This window comes from Pezoporus flaviventris, unplaced genomic scaffold (assembly GCF_033815535.1).
Source record: "Pezoporus flaviventris isolate CSIRO_AGI_PZ_B2104156 unplaced genomic scaffold, CSIRO_AGI_Pfla_v1 ptg000154l, whole genome shotgun sequence".
NCBI classification, from domain to species: Eukaryota; Metazoa; Chordata; class Aves; order Psittaciformes; family Psittacidae; genus Pezoporus; species Pezoporus flaviventris.
This window is the reverse complement of record NW_026892702.1, coordinates 168,287-185,619: the sequence shown is the minus strand read 5'-3', so window position 1 is coordinate 185,619 and position 17,333 is coordinate 168,287. Positions and strand designations below refer to the sequence as shown.

Sequence of the window (17,333 nt, the reverse complement as noted above, 5' to 3'; positions counted from 1 at the left end):
GAAAAGAGACCAAGAGACCTTAAATGTCTCCTTGGAGACCACAGCTGACCAACGGTCAGCACGAGAGGCTGCAGGGCGGAGCCACAGCCAGGCGAGTAGGTACGAAGTTGGCTGCTCGTGCATGGGGCATCAGCTTAGGACGGTAGCTGGGACACGGCCTAATACAGCCAGCAGGTCACGGATCAGCATGGGGAAGCTGACAGACGCTTCTGCGCAAGAGCCCTGTGCATTGCCCGCCCCCCTTCTGGTGGGCCGTGGCTGAAAGCATGGCTTGCTCTCCCAGCAAGCACTGCGAGCAATCGGCATCTTTTTTGTTTTCCTCCCACAGGAGCCTTTTCACAGAGGTGGAGCTGGTGAAACGCCTTCCTCAGTCCACTCCCAGCTCATCCTCTCCAGGGCCACCCAAGCGTCATGACAAGGCCACTGCACTTGCAAGTAAGCTCAGCACTGGTTCTTGCTGCAAAGTCCTTGGGGTGAACTCCGAGCGCTGCACTGTGCCAGAAGTCTGGCAAAATGTCACAAGTGGCTGGAGAAATGCAGGCTGCTCTGCTCTTCACCCCAGAGAGGTGGTGCCTAGGCCTCAGTGCTTGCCTCCCTGCAGGGAGCCAAAACGCTCTTGGCTGAGCATCCTGGAGAAGAGACCTCAAGACAGAGGCCTAACTTTTCCCTGGTTTCTTTGCCCAGGGACGGTCTTCAGCCTTGTTTGCCATCCGGCAGGTACCCTTGCATCCCTGTGGAGATACCTGCTGATCGTGTGTATCTTCACTGTGTACGTACTACCTGTTTCTGCTGTTGGGCTTTTGGGGAGGCGGTAGCCTCATGCTGCAGGGGTCAGGGTGCAGGGAGGGAGCGGGTGAGAATTGGGCTGTGCTGCCGGCTGTGCTTCGAGCAATGGGGACTGCTGCTGCCGCCCCCAGCTTCTTCCTGTTCCTGCGCTGCAGGCTGCATCTTTGCTGTCAAGCAGAGATGGGGAAAGGAGTATGTATGTACTCCGTGTTTCTGTGTTGGACATGGGGAGAAAGGAGATGTCTGAGGGCCAGTGCAAGCAAAGGGGAGAGCAAGGGGTGTTCCTCAGCCAGCTCCCCACTCTCACAAGCACTGCTCATGTTGTGGCCGTTCTCAGGGAGAGCCAAGAGTAAAGCCACTGGGCAGTCTCCCTGCCACACATTCACCAGAGGCCCAGACTTTGGTCATGGTAGGACAACCTGCTGTGTAGCCAGACGCAGGGGTGCGGAGGCGGAAGTCTTGATTTGCTCAGCCTCTTTACTTTCGGGGAGTAGTGAGTCCTGGAGTTCTTCTTTGGGGGAAGAGCTGCTGGCAGTTTTGAAAGGTGTGGACAGAAAGTGTTCCTCCTGGGCTCTTCCCTGGCAGCTGTCTGTCAGCAGCAGGCTTCCAAAACAGTGGCTTTCGTGCCTGGAAGTGGTAATCCAGCTGGTTTGCTCGAAACCTGGCTCATTGACAGACATAGGACACCCTCCTTTTTCAGGCAAAAGATGGCCGTGCACAAGAAGAGGTTCTTGAGATTCATTGTCTTCTTGCTTCCAGTGGTTCTTGGTGAGTCTGTGTGAGCAACCATTTGAGAGTAACAGCCTGGTTGTGCTGGGTGCCAGCTTTTCTTTTTGGCCCATATGTGTGGAAACTCGCATGGTCCAAGTGCTTCTGGTGTGCATCCTTGACAATGACTTGCTTTTTAGCTACCAGTAAGACTGGTAGCTTCCCAGCCATGCTGCTGCACTGGCCACAGGACCAAAGGGCTTGCTTAGTCTGCAAGCCTGCGAGAGAAGGGAGCATGTATTTCCAAGCCTGAACTGGGGGATACCCAGAGGGGCTGTGCAGGGTGACTGATGCCCCTCCTGATACCTCTCCTGGCTGATGCAGCCTGGTCTCAGGGCTCACAGAAGCAGTAAGGGGAAATGGGAAAGAGCTCTGGGTCACCGAGCACACCTGAAGCTCATGGCTACACAATGCCCTGAAGCCTGTGGTGATGGTTTCCAGTCAGAGGCACGTCCTGTCTCTGCACCCTGTGTTCCCCACCTCCTCAGCTTAGCTGCTGCCCCATCCACAAGGCAACCAGGAGGAGACCACGGTGCTTCAGGGACCACTAGCAACCCAGGTCAAGTGACTGTCTCTTGGTGATGTGAATTGCAGCTGGTGTTTACTGTGGGACCTCACTGCCAGCGTGGACAATGCAGGCAAAGGCACAGAGAGAGGTTGGTGGACCCTCTGGGACAGGCAGCTCCTGCAAGGGAGCATTGCTGACAGTGGCTGGCTAAATCGTGGGCTTTTCTGTGTCCACACAGAGTGAGCCAAAGAAGCAGTGGCTTTTGCCGGGGCTTCCTAGGGAAGCCTCTCCTGGGAAACCCCAGCAGCTCTGGTGGTGGATACTCTAACAGAGAGTTTTTCCCTTTCAGGCTCTGACACGGGCAGCCGCAGCAGAAACAAAGATGCTGAGGTAAGAGATGTTTCCTGAGCTGGAATTGGACCTATGCAAACAGCATCAGCCAACCTGTCATGGTTTAAGCCCAGCCCGTAACTCAGAACCACGCAGGCGCTCGCTCACTCCCCCTCTTCTCTGTCCCCCTGCTCCCCGAGGAATGGGGAGGAGAATCAAGAGAATGTAACTCCCGCGGGTTGAGACAAGAACACTCCAGTAACTAAGGTGTAACACAAACCACTGCTGCTACCACCAGTAATAATAATGATAAAGGGAATAACAAGGGAAGAGAATACAACCGCTCCCCACCGGCTTAATGGTTCCCAGCCCGACCAGAGCCGTGATCTAGCCCTTCCGGGTAACTGCCCCGTTTATATACTGGGCATGACGTGCCGTGGTATGGAATACCTCTTTGGCTAGTTTGGGTGCAGTGTCCTCTCTCTGCTTCCTCCCGGCTTCCCCTCCTCCCTGGCAAAGCATGAGACTCAGAATGTCCTTGGTCAGAGTAAACATTACTGAGCACCAACTAAAACCAGCGGTGTTATCAGCGCTGTTCCCAGGCTGAAAGTCAAAACCACAGTGCTGCACCAGCTACTGAGAAGGAGAAAAATACCTGCTACGGCTGAACCCAGGACAACCTCATGCTACCTGCACCCATTTTTCTAACAGCCACGGCTCCTGTACTTCCCTCTGGCCATTGCCTTTCTTTCAGCGTGGGGAGGAAGGGAAGCATTCACAAACCAGAAAGCCCTGTGTCTCTGCTCCTTGCAGAGGGAATGGGCTGCTCTCTGACAACATCTGCTTTCCTGTTCCTGCAGGAATTTGCACACCTTGTTGACAGAGCAAACCCAAAAGTTGCAGCTTCTGCTGGAGGAGGTGGCTCAGCTGAAGGTGGAGATAAGCCGTTTGAAGAAGGTAACCCTGCATTTTGGAGAAGAAGGCTTGGCTGGGCAGAAGCCCTGAGGAAGCACTACCTGGGATTAGTAGTGGGCTCAGCCTACTGAGCGCAGCAAGCCAGCTTGTGCCAGGGGATTGCTGGGTGAGCTTTGGCACTGCCCAGGCCCTTCTCTGGGCCCAGGTTAACTGGTGCTTCAGGCAGTAGGAATCTTCCAGCATTCTTCCCTTGGCACGGGCACCTTTGGCTGCTCTGGCTGGGCCCTGAGCAGCAGGGAGACCCAGGCCCACTCCCATGGCCAGCCTTTGTGGACATGGCCTGAGCATGGAAGGTGGGAACAAGGCAGTGAGGACCCCATGGTCGTGGCCACATATACTGTGCTTGTGGCTCACGTCAGCTGCAGTCTCTCAGCTTACTGGACAAGGCTTGCCTTGTGTTTCTGACACTGACCCTCTGCCTTTCTGGGTGCTGGTAGCCATGCTGAACTGACTGCTGACGTGCTCATTTTCTGTGCTTGTTTGTGTCTTTCCCAGGAGAGGCAGGAGGTGAACCAGGCAGCCCTGGAGTTGGCTTCGGAAGTCTACATCAGAAGATCTGACTGGGCCCTGAAAAGTTCTGGTATGGACACAGCAGCCCATTCTCCTTGCCATGCACTTGTCTGTAGCACTCACCAAAGGAGGATGTCCTCCAGGTGCTGCTCTCCTAAGCAGGGGAGCTGAAAGCAGGGGAGCTTCATGAGGTCCGAGAGCATGTCTGTGGCAGTGGCTCTCTTGGATTCCCTCCTGGTCCCGCTTCTGCACAGGTGCCTCTGGCACTGCCCCCCCCACATTCCAGGGCTGACGGAGGGGCTCTCTTCCTCATCAATGCATTTGGAAAGAGAACGGATGGGTCATCCTTTATTGCCCACACAGCAAGCCCTCAGCTTTGGTCTGCCCTCATTCACCAGCACCCTCAGGCCTTCTACTTGTGGCGCTGAGAGGAGCAGACACCAGGCATATGGGTGCTGTCATCCTGCTCAGCTAGGCACCCCTACCAGCATGGAGATGAGGAGAGGACTGACAGATGTGGAGCTGTCCAGCAGCATCAGAAAGGGCGTCTGAGCACAGGGTCCTCCTACTCGGTGGCCTCGTGCAGTCACCTGCTCTCCCTTCCTTACAGGTGCCACCATTGACATGCAGAGAACTTCAAAGACCTATGACTGCAAAGAGAATTGGGGCTGCAGGGTTTTGTGGTTCTTCCACACTCCCAACCCTCCTGATACGATTTTGGAGGTATTGTAGCAGAAACCACCAGTGCATGTTTCCTTCCTGAGAAGCTGGGGACTGACCTTGGGCATTGTCCTCTCAGTCCAGTGGTAATGCTCAAGCCCACAGTGCTGATCTGTTGCCTGAAGCCAAAGCTTGGACTCAGGGCTGGCCTCGATAGAAAGCAGTGGCTCCCCTCAGGAGGGGAACAGAGCTCAACTGCGGCATGTTGCCCACAGTCCTCAGTCACAGCTGGGTGAACGACTTTCTCCCTGGTGACCTCATTTCCATACTCAGCCCTAACAGTTCCTTTCTGGGGTGGGAGGCAGGGGGTCCTCTGCAGAGCCACTGGGCAGAGAGCTGTGTCTGTAAGGGCCTGACTAGGTTGGCTTAGTAACAGGTATTCTCCTCTTTTCATAATACTGAGAGGCTGCTGCTTGTGTCTCATTTTCAAGCCTCATTTTCAAGCTGGACTAGACCCCCCAGACACACCAGCACCTGTGCTTCAGGCTACATGAGCAGCTGTGTTGAACTGAACATGGGCTCACGTTTCATTAACTCTCACATTCTGATTGCAGCCGGATATTTCCCCAGGAAACTGCTGGCCATTACATGGGCACCAGGGCCAGGTGGTCATCAGGTTGCCAGCACGAGTCCATCTGACTGCTGTCAGTGTGCAGCACACCTACAAAGAGGTCTCTCCATCTGGGACCGTCACCAGTGCCCCCCGAGACATCGCTGTCTTTGTAAGTCTCTGCTGGGTGCTTCTGGCTGGCACGTGGCCCTGGGGCAAAGCCGTGACTGGAACTTGCTTGCTTTGTGCAAGCTTTGTGCAAGCAAGTCCTTGGAGATTTGTGTCCTGCTTTCTCCTAAGCCCTGCAGTGCACTTGCAGGATACTTCAGGGGCTCTAGGGGTTCCATCCCTCTCAAGACTCATTCTGGTGAGAGCACCTCAGGGCTCTTGAATAAAACACAAGGTGGAGACAGTGCTTAACTACTGCTAGAGCCCCAGGAGAGGCTCAGTAGGTAACAGCCCATGCAGTATATGCTGATCCAGCACATACAAACATCCTCTTTGCCGGGACAAGTCTGAGCTTCTCTCCTTCCTCCTTGTGCTTTTCCCTTGAGGGATTGAATGCAGACAGAGAAGAGGAAACTCTCCTTGGGATGTTCGTGTACAACGTGGCAAAAGAGGCTATTCAAACCTTCCCTCTGAAGGTACAGTCTGTGCATGAAGGCAAGATGCCCAGGAGAAAACCAGCAGTGCCTGCAAGTCCGTGGCAGGAAGAGCGTGAATGCTCTCTCCCCTGGCGCAGGGGCCCAGACCACTGCCGAGGAGGCCTGGTGGAGCTGGGAGGACTGAGTAGCATGCCGTGGGGGTAGCAGCAACAGGTTTGCAAGGGCAGGGTTGTTCCTGTGGGAGCTTAAGTCCTGAGAGACCCCTGGCTGCAGCTGCTGCCTTCAGCAGAGCCAGCTGCACACATGGCCTCTCCACCAAAGCAACATCTTCGTGCCAGGAGAAATAGGGATGCCTGGTGGGGAAAGCTGCCGGGCAGCACTATCGCTCCACCCTGTGGCCTGCTGACAGGCTGGACAGTGTCCTTTCCTCCCAGCACAACACGTCCCTTTTCTCCTGGTGCCCCCACACCTGCCAGGAGGAAGGCAGGCAGAGAGCATGGCGGGAGCTTAATGAACTTTCACACCAACTGTCTCACGCATAGGAGGACCTCCCCAGCCTCTCTGTCAGCACACAGCAAGCTGCAGAGGGAAAGGGGCAAAGGGAAGGGAGGCGCAGTCCCCAGCAGGCCAGGTTCCAGAGGGTGTCTTCTCCCTTCCCGTGCCTCCAGTCTCTGCAGGAGCCCTGGTACCAGCAGTGAGCCTCAGATGCCTACAGCCACTCCTACCCACTTTTGGAAGCTTGTTCCTGAGCAGGAGCAGGGCAGGCAGGGGGAGAAACGTCAATTGCACCGTCACACTTAACACCTCAGTTTTCTTGTCACTCTCTTCACAGAACACGCACAGAGCCTTTGCGCACATCAAACTTATTGTGAAGAGCAACTGGGGAAACACGGCCTACACCTGCATTTATCGAGTGCAGGTTCATGGAAAGATGGAAGAACAAGAAAACCTCAGCTGAAACCAGACAAGAAAAAGAACACAAATAAAAAAGAGAAATGGGGGAGGAGGGATAAATGGTTTGTCAGATCAGAGTGGTGTAGAGGATGTGTCTCTAAAGTAAGGTGTGCAGGAAGGTCCACTGGGGGATGGGTAGCAGCACCCGCTGACAGGGCTACAGGGCAGCCTGCAGGCAGCGGATGTGGGTCACCCACAATCCTTGGGACAGCTCCTTGGGGCTGCCAGGGGCTTGTGAGCTTCCTCTTTTAATTTCCCAGTAGCAGGGCTGGAGAAGCATTGGATTCCCCAGTGCACCATCAAAGGGGTGTGTGTGATGCCTGCCTTCTCCCGGGGGTGGTTTCAGGGGTGTGCAGCCAGCTGTGCAGCCAGGGGTACCGCGGGTTGTCATTCCAAGTAGGGTCCCTGCACCCCAGGGGCTGCGAGTTGGAGCAGCCTGGGTGAAGTCATCTCCCTGCTGAAAGAGCCAGCGCAGGGCAGCTGAGACCAAAGCTGATGGACAGGTGAGATCTTCTGAAAAGCTCTTTGATATCTCGTGTGAATTTCATTTGACACAACAGCCCCATATGCGCTCCTGCCGTGTTCCTCTTTCCTTACTGCTGGAGGGCAGGACTGGCTCTGCCAGAGCCCCAGCAGAGCCCCCTCCTTCCAGGGACACCCTCAGCCTGCACCAACCAGAGCTCATGGAAGGGACCTGCCAAAAGTCTTCCTGAAACCAGAGAAGAGGCAGTTTCAGGGTGCTCTGTGAGAAATGTATCAGGTTTCACCCAGAGAATTCTCCCCTAAATTGTCACTGTCTTTTCCCTTTTGGAAAGCCCCCCATAACAGGCTCAAGCAAATGTCCAGTGGCAGCTCCGTCACCCACTTCCTCCTCCTGCCATTTGCAGGCACGTGGGAGCTGCAGCTCTTGGATGTCTGACTCTTCCTCGGCATCTACCTGACTGTACTCCTGGGCAACGAACTCCTCATCACCACCACAGCCTGCAACCAGTGCCTTCACACCCCATGGACTTCTTCCTCCTCGACCTCCCCCTGCTGGACCTGTGCTCCATGTCCACTGCTGTCACTAAAGCCATTGCCAGGTCCCTCTGGAACACCAGGGCCACCTTCTTCCTGGGATGTGCTGCCCAGGTCTTTTTCTTTCTCTCCTCAAACACACACGAGTTTTATCTTCTCACCATCACGCCCTACAACCACTATGTGTCCATCTGCCAGCCCCTGCATGACGGGACCCTCCTGGGCAGCACAGCTTTTGTGTCCACAATGGCAGCAGCTGTCTGGGCCAGAGGGTTCCCCAGTTCTCGGCTGCACACTGTGGGACTTTGTCACTTCCCTCTGCTAAGGCAATGCCCAAAGGACCAAAGCTGGTGGAGCAGAGTGGGTTCCTGTCCCCTCTCTGCCTGTTCTGGGACAGTTCTGCCACTGTCCAGAAGCTCTGGGAGAGCTTGGGAGCCCTTCCCTGAGGCCATGTATGAGGAGATTGGTTACAGCTCAGCATGGAAGAAGCAGGCAAGGTTCAGTTGCCCATGTTCAGTGACTCCCCTGCATGGGGCACATCTGCCAGGCTTTTCCCCCTTACTCCCTGTCCTGGGTTCAGCAGTAGCAGTCATTTTTCTCCTTCTTGGTAGCTGGTGCAGTGCTGTGTTTTGACTTTCGGCCTGGGAACAGAGCTGATAGCGATGCTTTGGTTTGGCCAAGGACTTTGTGAGCCTCATGCTCTGCCATGGAGGAGGCAGAGACAGGACACCTGACCCAAACTGACCAAAGAGGTATTCCATACCACAGCACGTCATGCCCAGGATGTAACTGGGAGTTAGCCGGAAGGGCTGGGACTGCAGGGTGGGAGGAGGTATGGGTCGGTGCTTGGTCGGGCCTGGGGGGTGAGTTATCGTTTGGCTGGTGGTGAGGTGATGTATTCTCTTCCCTTGTGATTTCCTTTATCATTGTTGTTATTGGTGGTAGCAGCAGTGATCTGTGTTATACCTTAGTTACTAAACTGTTCTTATCTCAAGCCGTAGGAGTTGCATTCTTTTCGATTCTCCTCTCTGTCCCTCCGGGAGTAGGGGGAGAGCAAGAAGGGGGGGGAAGTGAGTGAACAAGCTGTCTGACTGGGTTTAAACCAGGACAGTTCTTTTTGGCACCCAACGTGGGGCTCGAAGGGTTGAGATAACAACAGATCTGACCGGATTAATAGTCATTCGTCACAATGCTGATTTATTGGCTCTCAGAGTTGTTCTTGTTGATCTCACAGCTTCAGACCGTTGTAACTTACTTAGAGCCGGTATTTGCTGTATTAGTGTTTATCAAGTGTGGGGCCTGGGCTAAGGTTCTTGTCTCACTGTGCTTTATGGCAATGGCTTGTAACACGGGTGGGCTCCAGCAGCAGGGCGGGACGGACGTGGCCGTGGACTTGTATCTGGCCGTCCGGCTGCTCTTCACCGTCCTGGCCCTCGCCCTACTCTCCATCTTCGTGAGGCCGCGGGGAGCCGAGGGGGAGCGGCCCCGGGAGCCGGCGGCAGCCGAAGCGGCTCAGGAGAGCGGCCCCGGGGACCAGGCGGCGGCGGGAGCGGGGCCGGAGGCCGCGAGGGGACGGCTGCCGGTGGAGGAGGTCGGGGCGGTCGAGGAGCAGAAGGAAGCGGCTGCCGAGCAGCGGGAGAAGGCGGTGGAGGAGCCGAGCCCCGCGGAAGAGCCCAGCCCCGCGGCCGAGCCCAGCCCCGCGGCCGAGCCGAGCCCCGCGGCCGAGCCCAGCCCCGCGGCCGAGCCCAGCCCTGCGACGGCCGAGAGCGTTTCCCGGAAGCCGCCCGCCGAGCCCCAGGAGGATGCAGGAGACCACGCAGCATTTCCCAGCAAGGCAGAGGAGGAAGAGCTGGACTCAGGAAAAGAGAAGCTGGTGGTGGGAGAGCCGGGAGGCACAGCAGCTACAGCAGCCCCAGTGACAAGTACAGCAGCATCAACTGAGAGTTCTGAAGGTTTTGAATGGCCTTTGGGTATCCTTGGGACCTGCCTGCTGATTGTGATGGGGATCAGCATGTTGGCACACACACAGGCTGTGTTCTACCCACAACCATTTTGTCTGATCTCAAAAGTTAAGCAGAGTCAGGTTTGGGTCTTGTCTGGGGTTAGACGACGATGCAGGGGGACCAAGAGGTTTTCCCCAAGGCTGGACAGTCATGAGTGGCAGGGTGTGTGGGACAGTATGGGCAAGTATCTAGTCCACTGGGCCCCTCCAGTGCTTTGGAAGCATCGGAGATGGAAGGCAGCTGTATGGAGTCCCCAGCAGCAAGCTGCAGAAACTGCTTAAGGGGACAGTGAATTATTTTAAGCCTGGTGGGCCCATGGCACTTCAGGCCATCAGAGCAGAGATGCAACATAGAGATGGACTCATGATCGAGGGGTGGACTTAGCAATGGACACTATTGCCCAGGTTATTCACGAGGGTGAACACTGCACACAGTCTCTCCTGCTCTGGAAGACTGTTACAAGAGATGGAGCCTGAAATCATGGACCAGATGGACTCAGCAGCTTTATAGCTACTGGTCCATGCACTTAGATAAGAGTGATGGTATATTGAAAATGTGGGATCTGAGCATGACGTGAATGATATGGAATAAGGGGTGGATAATGTCCTTGGTTCAGCAGTAGCAGTCATTTTTCTCCTTCTTGGTAGCTGGTGCAGTGCTGTGTTTTGACTTTCGGCCTGGGAACAGAGCTGATAGCGATGTTTTGGTTTGGCCAAGGACTTTGTGAGCCTCATGCTCTGCCAGGGAGGAGGGGAAGCCGGGAGGAAGCAGAGGCCTGCTGCATGCAGTATGTTTTGGAACGAGGTTTTGGTTTTCCTCTACTTTTTGTTATGGAAGCTGCTGCTCTTTAGCAACAGCCCTGCTGAATTCCTCACCCTAGGGACTGGTGGTGAAAACACAAACCTAACTGGAGATCCTCCAGCACTCTGGTTCTACTACAGTGCTCAGAAATAACCAAAAGACAGGGTCTACAGCAACAAGAAGAAGAAAAAACTGATAAATTAATCCCTCTGGGTAGCCTAAATAAGTGTATAGCAGCATCCTTTAACAGCATGGTACAAGACCTCCCACTGGAGAAGATACATGCTCTCTATGAGCCGTTGGCTGAGCAGAGGAATTCCAGCAAAGCATGTTTTGTCAGTTTGGGGCATCAGTAAGATGTAGCTTCTGTTTTCTTCACGCTCAAAAGTCCAGTCTGTGAACCTGTGCCACAAGCTACACACAGCATCATATCTAGAAGACATGTACCTTCCATTTGGAACATCTGGATTTCTCCTTTAGAATTAAAAAAAAAAGTTATCTCTTTTGCTGGAGGAAGTGTTGTGTGGGGGTATTTTCTGAAAGACTGCAAAGCACCTCAAACCAAAACAGCAATTGTCACTTACAGGAGTTAACCCTGCAAGCCGTGTGCACTCTGAAGGGTCCAAAGGAAGGCTATTGGCTTTATCCTAGCCCAATTTCAGCATAAAGTAGTAATGCAATATTAAATGAAAATGGTAACTGCAGTTACCTGAGCAAAACTGTTTTTTTGAGATACCAGCTCCTCTACTTTACAGGATTTAAGCTCCCTGCTTAGCTTGTCTGGAATGTTAAAATATTGTAGTGAAGATAAAAGGGAAAAGGAAGATGTTAGAACCAGGGTCATGTAAGATAGATAATGTGTATTATGATATGATAGAAATGTGTATTATGTGTGAGCAACCATACCGGGAGCTATCCCTCTGGTGGTTATGTAGCATGTTACTTTAAATTCCATTAACGTCTGCTATTTTTTCCCTGCCCCTCTCAGGGCACAAAGCGAAGAGTGCTCAGACTTCAGTATTTTGTCTCGCTTCCTATGCTTAATGTGGGATACTAAACCGTTTGTGTTGCAAATTACTCCCTGAATCCAGCATTATTGATTTCTTTTCTTTCTTTTCAACGAAAGGCTTAATTACAGAATCTGTGAGTTTCACACACACACAAAATAATTAACTTTCATAGGACTTCCGTGAGATCAGCAGGCTGTGTTACGATCTGAGGTTCAGGGAGATTATGCCACTTAGAGGTACTCACTACTTTTGAAAGCCTCTTTTGGAGTTACTTGATGTGGTTTCAGCAAGTAAGAATGTTTTATGTTTGCCGGCAGGTAACTCTGAGCACATGAGTTCCACAAATCACTTCCCAGGCTGTCAGAAAAGTCATCTACACAGTGAGGTGCATCCACTGATAAGCCAGTGCCTCCTGGTGGTGGTCGTTAGGCGGACGTGAGGATGAAGGCCTGTAGTTCCTCTTCATCACCGCGAGTAACCTCTTGCTTTCAGGCAGATTCAATAGGGTTTCAGCTCCTATCCAAACCTCAGGTTGGGTACAAGCTGGTTTTATGTATCTTGAAGCAGAAACTTGTCAGGTTTGCAAATTTTGTTACTCTGGCTATCTTTTGTTCCTTTTCTTTCTAAAGATACTATTTAAACAAGAATGTCTTAAATATTAAGCTATGAAATCTTATCTACTACAATTCTGCCTAGCAGCTGTAACTCCTACAATTCTGCTTCACCGTTCTTGCAACTTTGACTCCTACGGTTCTGCTTCACCAAGCACAGCGACTGCTTAAGCAAGCAGGCACAATGTTAACCCTTTATTTCCCGGTATCAAATCGATTGGAACAGCTGTATGGGTCTGGTACACTGGCAGCGTGGTCAAGGTTGAGCAAGTCGGCCAGGAGAGCTGCGAGAGCCTGCAGAAGAGACAAGGACCGCTGGCGAAAAAAGCAGGTCAAACGGCTGGAGTGAGCACGGCCAGCCTCGCGGTTAGACCTGCTGCTCCAGACGGTACTGCCGCGGCCGCGAGCGCAGCCCGGCCGAGCTTCGCGAGAGCAGTGCGGGGGGGGGCGGCGGCGCAGGGTGGCTACGCGAGCCTCCCTTTAGGTCCCAGCTCCTGGCGGGGCCGCCGGGGTGTCCACGGCAACGCGCGGGCCATGCATGATACGGGGCCTGCCACGGCACCAGGCGGAGTCGGGAGTGTTGTCGGGGGCGCAGCTATGGTCGCCGACGCGGGGCGAATTTACGCTCTGCCGGCGGCCAAGGGCACGGAAGAGGCGAAGGCGGCTAGCTGTGGCCACGGCTCCAGGCAGGGCCTGCCCCGCGCGCCGGGGACCGGCGAGATACGGGGTGCTGGTGCTGGGCTGCGCGGAGCGAGCGCCGGAGGCTCTGCCTCCCGGGTACGATCGTTCCGCGGGCCTGGGACGGCTGTCGGTGATGGGAGCCCTGCCCGCCCGTGGGCAGGCGAGGGGTGGTCTGGAGGCCGTGCTTCCTCCTTGTAAGGAGAGCGGCTCGGATGCCGGCTTCCCTGGGCTTTCTCTCCCTGCTCGCCCTGTACTGGTGCCAAGCCAAGTTTTCGCTTATTCTGAGTAAGGCAAGAGCTTTCAGAGCGTCCGTGTGATGTCTGAGAGCACGTTCAGCTGTTGAATCAGCCCTCGCTGCTCTTCCTGGTGTTCCTGTCAGTCCGTGGCTGGGTTGGTAACATGTCCACTGTGAAAATAAAAACAGCTCCACGTTTTCACAGTAACACCCTCTGTGCTCTCCCTTGGACCGCTGAGTCTGTCCTCAGTCCCAGAGATAACGGTAAATGGTTCCTGTGAGTGCTCTTATTAGCACCATAATGTTCTTTTGTTTTAAGCCAGGGGCACTCACTCCTTTTATGCCACAAAGTGCCAGGACTATGGCAGGGCTGCACTTTTTGATTATTTCTAATGCAATAGAAGAAGTGAAGAATTGAGATTGTTATTTAAGTGTTTTTTGCTTTTAATTAACAATTTTTGATCGATTTATATAAAATATCTTCCAAATGTTTGGTTTTGCTTCAAAGTGGTGAATACCTTAAGGTGTTTGTGACTTAAATAAATGACGATCAGATTTCAGTCAGGTACAGTCAGGTGAGCAGGTTGGTAGCTAAGGTTTTCTTCACTGAAGAGAGGGGGTTATGGACAACTTTTTTACGGAGCATCTGCCACTTTTGTACAGTCCAGCACTTTGTTTACCTATGGTACAAAATTTCATCAGTGCTTTCTACGGAAGGGTGAAAGTGACAGTTCTGGAGCACTTTTAAAGCAAGTGGTGTGTAAAGTTTTAATAATCCATTCACTTCACATGCGTCTGACAGTTGAAGATTTTTACCTTTTGTTTTGAATGCAGAATGCTCAAGGTGCGTTGGCATACAGGTCTTTATGACAGCTGTTGAGTGATTGAATAGATGTTGGTTTATCCTCTGTCGTTTAGCAATGAGAATATGAACACTGAGATACATCTACTGAAGTAGTATGAACTACTGATTGCTATGTGATGGAAGAGCTTCTAGAGAAATTGGTAAAATCTTGGCTGGGCTTTGAAGACCACAGCTAAAGTGAAGTTGAGACTGTGCCCAGTCTTCACTGTGTAACAGATTCATCCTCTTCACGTGTCAGTTGCCTGCATCTTGTTAGTCCTGCTCTGTTGCAGTAAGAATGCAATTTCACTTATTTTTGTCCTACCAGTTGTATCATTCTTGTTGTCTTATCCTCTTTTGTGGATTACAGAGATATGTGGGAAAGTTGTACGTAGGTCACCGCCACAGAAACGGGATTTACTACTGGCCTGATGGTTCCAAATTCACAGCTCTTTATCTTGGCTGTGTAGAAGGCTATGGGACGCTGGAATGGAAGGATGGCAGAAAATTTCACGTAACTGGGAAATTGCTGTGCTAATACTGCAATTCCCGTGCCTTTCAAAGTCAGCAGTGTTTTGCTTTGGTTTGGTTTTTTTATTTTTTTTTTTTCGAGTCGCTCCCTTAGTGTTTTAGTTCTTTAGAGCAAAATTGTCATGCTTTGATCTGCCATGATTTAGGATGCTATTTCAACAGCTTAGCTTCTGCTGTACTCCACTTTTCCACGGGGAAATGTTGAAGGAGGTGATAATAGGATCATTTGAGCTGGAAAAGGCCCTTAAGACCATCAAGTCCAACCATTAACCCAGCACTGCCATGTCCACCATTAAGTGGTGTACATCCGTTAAGTGCCACATCTACATGTCTTTTTAAATACCTCCAGGATGGTGACTCTACCACTTCCCTGGGCAGGCTGTTCCGAGGCCTGACCGCCCTTTCAGTGAAGAAATGTTTCCTAATATCCAGACTAAACCTCCTGTGGTGCAACTTGAGGCCATTTTCTCTTTTTACTCTGCAAAAGAGACCAACCCCCACCTCACTACAGCCTTCTTTGAGGTAGTTGTAGGGAGTGATAAGGTCTCCCCTGAGCCTCCTTTTCTCCAGGCTAAACACCCCCAGTTCCTTCACCACACTTGTGCTCCAGGCCTTTCACCAGCTCCATTGCCATTCTCTGGACCAGCTCCAGCACTTTAATGTCTTTTTTGTAGTGAGAGGCCTGAAACTGAACACAGTATTTGAGGTGCAGCCTCGCCAGTGCTGCCTGGGAAAGTTTCTTGTTCACGTATCTAATGTATATAATTTTGGTACTTATTCTCCTTCTTTGATGAAGAGCTTATTTGTTAGACAGTACTCTCAAAAGGCATATTAGGATGCCAGCAGTAAGAAACTGGAAAAGTACTGCATATTAGAATGCCAGCAGTAAGAAACTGGAAAAATACTGCATTTTAGGAAACTGTGAAGATAGCACTCTGAAGTTTCCAGGTAGCTGGTTGGCTGTTGGGCATCATTTTCAGCCCTGATGTTGCTAGTAGAAGCTGGAAATCTTGTTTTCTAAGATCGTGCAGTCCTTCTTCATTTTCCTAAGAGGTATAGCTGAAAAGTCCCAAGTGTAGGAGAGCAGTGCCCACCTGTTCCTGCTGATCCCTGGGTATCTCTGCAATTCATCAAATAATCTAAAACATAGAGAGAAACAATGTAAGAGTCTTTGCATTTAGAGGATCAATCAACACTGAGGAGACATCAACAAGGACACAGCATTCTTGCTCAGTGTTGATAATGTGGCATTAATTACAGATTCAGGAGAGCTTTAGTTTGGGTATATGATGTAAAATCTAAAGCTAGGGGAAAAAGAGAGACACTTCAGATCATAACCATACTCAGAATTTTATGCTTGCCAGCATATTCTGCCAGTGATAGTGCTTTTCTCCTACTCGTTTATCTTTGTAGCTAAGCAGTTCAGTGTGACGTTGCTGATTTTTGCTCCAAATGGCTGTTTTGAGGTTGTGATAGCTTCGTGTGAACCTGTCTTGAGCCATCTGTGGACACTCAGAGATCATCTAATTAAACTATCACAGTATCACAGTATGTTAGAGATTGGAAGGGACCTCGAAAGATCATCTAGTCCAATCCCCCTGCCGGAGCAGGAACACCTAGATAATGTTACACAGGAATGTGTCCAGGCGGGTTTTGAATGTCTCCAGGGAAGGAGACTCCACAACCTCCCTGGGCAGCCTGTTCCAGTGTTCCGTCACCCTCACTGAGAAGAAGTTTCTTCTCAAGTTTAAGTGGAACCTCTTGTGTTCCAGTTTGTACCCATTACCCCTTGTCCTATCATTGTTTGCCACTGAGTAGAGCCTGGCTCCGTCCTCGTGACACTCCCCCTTTATATATTTATAGACACTTATAAGGTCACCCCTCAGTCTCCTCTTCTCCAAACTATAGAGACCCAGCTCCCTCAGTCTTTCCTCATAAGGGAGATGTTCCACTCCCCTAATCATCTTCGTTGCCCTGCGCTGGACTCTCTCCAGCAGCTCCCTGTCCTTCTTGAACTGAGGGGCCCAGAACTGGACACAATACTCCAGATGCGGTCTCACCAGGGCAGAGTAGAGGGGAAGGAGGACCTCTCTCGACCTACTAACCACCGCCCTTCTAATACACCCCAGGATGCCATTGGCCTTCTTAGCCACAAGGGCACAGTGTTGGCTCATGGTCATCCTGTTGTCCACTAGGACCCCCAGGTCCCTCTCTCCTACACTGCTCTCTAACAGGTCGTTCCCCAACCTATACTGGAACCTGGGGTTGTTCCTGCCCAGATGCAGGACTCTACACTTTCCCTTGTTATATTTCATCAAGTTACTCCCTGCCCAACTCTCCAGCCTGTCCAGGTCTCGCTGGATGGCAGCACAGCCTTCTGGCGTGTCAGCCACTCCTCCCAGCTTAGTGTCATCATCAAACTTGCTGATAGTACACTCAATTCCCTCATCTAAATCATTGATGAATATATTAAATACCGGTCCCAGTACTGACCCTTGAGGCACTCCACTAGTTACAGGCCTCCAACTAGACTCAGCCCCATAGACTACAACTCTCTGGCTTCTCTCCTTCAGCCAGTTCGCAGTCCACCTCACTACCTGATCATCCAGTCCACACTTCCTCATTTTAGCCGTGAGGATGCTGTGGGAGACTGTGTCAAATGCTTTGCTGAGGTCAAGGTAGACCACATCCACCGCTCTGCCATCATCCATCCACCGTGTTATTTCCTCATAAAAGGCTAAGAGATTGGTCAAACATGATTTCCCCCTGGTGAAGCCATGTTGACTGCCCCTCATAACCTTCTTATCCTTGATATGCCTTAAGATGGTACCAAGGATAAGGTGTTCCATCACTTTCCCAGGGATGGAGGTGAGGCTGACTGGTCTATAGTTACC

General features: G+C 52.0%; 1 long non-coding RNA gene across 1 annotated transcript; it reads left to right on the top strand.

Annotated features, from left to right (window-relative positions):
* Positions 1 to 325: 325 nt before the first annotated feature.
* LOC133283163 (uncharacterized) lies at positions 326 to 2,323 on the top strand. Its single transcript, XR_009747759.1, has 3 exons — positions 326 to 435; positions 685 to 769; positions 1,487 to 2,323. It is a non-coding gene; the product is annotated as an uncharacterized LOC133283163 (long non-coding RNA).
* The last annotated feature ends 15,010 nt before the right edge of the window (positions 2,324 to 17,333 follow it).